A 3,032-nucleotide genomic window follows, 5' to 3' on the forward strand; every position below is an offset into this window, starting at 1 on the left:
AGGATGTTCACTGAAGCATTGTTGGCAAACACACACATGTATACAAAATAACTGGAAATAACTGTCCACCTATCGGTTCAGTTCACTCAGTCGTGTCCGACTCTTTGCGACCCCAAGGACTGCAGCTCGCCAGGCTTCCCTGTCCATCACCAATTCCTGAAGTTTACTCAAACTCATGCCCATCGAGTCGGTAATGGCATCCAACCATCTCATCCTTTGTCGTCCCCGTCTCTTCCCGCCTTCAATCTTTCCAGCATCAGGGTCTTTTCCAGTGAGTCAGCTCTTCGCATCAGGTGGCCAAACTATTGGAGTTTCAGCTTCAACATCAATCCTTCCAATGAATATTCAGGACTGATTTCCTTTAGGATGGACTGGTTGGATCTCCTTGCAGTCCAAGGGACTCTCAAGAGTCTTCTCTAACACCACAGTTAGAAGGCATCAATTCTTCGGTGCTCAGCTTTCTTTATAGTCCAACTCTCACATCCATACATGACTATTAGAAAAACCATAGCCTTGACTAGATGGACCTTTGTTAGCAAAGTAATGTCCACCTATAATTCAATATATTACTATATAACCATAAATATGGAAGACTGTGTACCTATTAGAAAAAGAAGGGATATAAAAGTAGATGTAATCATATTGCAATAAACTGAGAAAAGCAAGTGGCAGAACAGTTGGCATATGTTGGCTTGTTTTTTAAAAGGGAATATATAAGTAGCCTTCTATAGGAGTAAAAACTACTAGAAGGGTAACCTAGAAACAATGGGAATTAGTGGGGAGGGCAGGGAATGAGACCTTTGCTTTATCACTTTATATCCTATTTCTGTTTGAATGTTTGCTGTGAGTACACAATCTATAATTAAACTAACTTAAAATATTGTGAAATGAAGCATAGCAAGAAAAAGAGTAAAATTGGTCAGTGTCAAGCAGGCATGTGTGCATGCTCAGTTGCTCCCATAACGTCCCACTCTTTGTGACCCCTTGGACTGTAGCCCGCCAGGCTCCTCTGTCCCTGGGATTCTCCAGGCAAGAACTCTGAAGTGGGTTGCCATGCCCTCCTCCAGGGGATCTTCCCGACCATGGAACTGAATCCAGATCTCTTGCGTTGGCAGGTGGGTTCTTTACCACTAGCACCACCTGGGAAGCCCCACATCAAGCAGGACTCATGGGTCAAAAACCAGTTTTTTCCCTAAGCGAGGCAGCACACCTGAGCCTGACGGAAGGCAGATCTCTGACCCTGAGGAACACTTTTCTGCTCTCAGGCCCAAATGGAAAACCATCTCTGTCTGCATCTTTTCCTTCATGCTTCTCGGAGCCAGGTCTGTGCCCAGCTCAGGCGGGGTCCTGCCTTGTCTCCTCTCCAGGATCGGAGGAAGGCAAGTCACAGAGAGGCTGGCCCTGGGCCTCACACACAGCCAAATCCAGCAAGTGTGACTGAGGGGGAGAAGGCCTCTCACCCTTCCCCACCAAGAATCTTATTTGCAAAGCAGAAACAGACACACATAGAGAAGAAATGAATGGACACCAAGGGGGAACCGCAGGGGAATGGGAGGAATTGTGAGCTTGGAATCGACACATATGCACTACTGATACTACAAATAAAACAGGGAACTAATGAGAGCCTACTCAGTGCTCAGGGAACTCTACTCAGAGCTCTGTGGTGACCTAAGTGGGAAGGAAATACAAAAGGGGGGGATGTATGTATGTATACACACAGCTGATTCATTTTGCTCTATAGCAGAAATGAACACGATATTGCAAAGCAGCTATTGTTGTTCAGTGGCTAAGTCATGTCCAACTCTGCGACCCCACGGACTGCAGCATGCCAGGCCTCCCTGTCCTTCACTATCTGCCGGAGTTTGTTCAGACTCATGTCCATTGATTCAGTGGTGCCATCCAACCATCTCATTCTCTGTCACTCCCTTCTCCTCCTGCCTCAATCTTTCCCAGCATCAGGGTCTTTTCCAATAAGCCAGCTCTTGACATCAGCTGGCAACTATACTCAATAAAAATTAATTTTTTAAAAAGAAAGAACTCAATTGTTATTAAAAGCACAGCATTAGAGTTGGGCCTACTTGGTTTGTGGTCATGAAATTAAAAGATGCTTACTCCTTGGAAGGAAAGTTATGACCAACCTAGATAGCATATTCAAAAGCAGAGACATTACTTTGCCAACAAAGGTCCATCTAGTCAAGGCTATGGTTTTTCCAGTAGTCATGTATGGATGTGAGAGTTGGACTGTGAAGATAGCTGAGCACCGAAGAATTGATGCTTTTGAACTGTGGTGTTGGAGAAGACTCTTGAGAGTCCCTTGGACTGCAAGGAGATCCAACCAGTCCATTCTGAAGGAGATCAGCCCTGGGATTTTTTTGGAAGGAATGATGCTAAAGCTGAAACTCCAGTCCTTTGGCCACCTCATGCAAAGAGCTGACTCATTGGAAAAGACTCTGATGCTGGGAGGGATTGGGGGCAGGAGGAGAAGGGGATGACAGAGGATGAGATGGCTGGATGGCATCACCGACTCGATGGATGTGAGTCTGAGTGAACTCTGGGAGTTGGTGATGAACAGGGAGGCCTGGTGTGCTGCAATTCATGGGGTTGCAAAGAGTCTGACACGACTGAGCAACTGAACTGAACTGAATAATGGTGGTGGTGGTAATGGTTAAGCCAATGGAAACTAGTTTGGAAACTTAACTCATCTTCAGAGTAGAAAAAGAATGACCAGACTTTATTAATGATGCTAGATAACTTCTGGCTTCTTCTAGCTTACCCAAAGCTGCCCCTAAACAGTCCGTGTTATCGTTTGATTGACAAGAAATGGGGAGGGGCATGAGGCTGAGCTCAGTCTAGGAGCCCCTGCCAGTTACCAGGGCCCAAAGGGCCAGAAGGCGCCCTCCCTCCCCTCCCCTGGACACAGGGGAGTCTCACGCCATAAAACCCGGTGGAAACCCAGTCACAGATGCCCCAAAGGGAAGGACTGGGGTGCACGAGCCAAAGCTGGTCTAACTCTTCTTCCCACCACTCTCCCC

This window comes from Bos javanicus, chromosome 12 (assembly GCF_032452875.1).
Source record: "Bos javanicus breed banteng chromosome 12, ARS-OSU_banteng_1.0, whole genome shotgun sequence".
Classification (NCBI taxonomy): domain Eukaryota; kingdom Metazoa; phylum Chordata; class Mammalia; order Artiodactyla; family Bovidae; genus Bos; species Bos javanicus.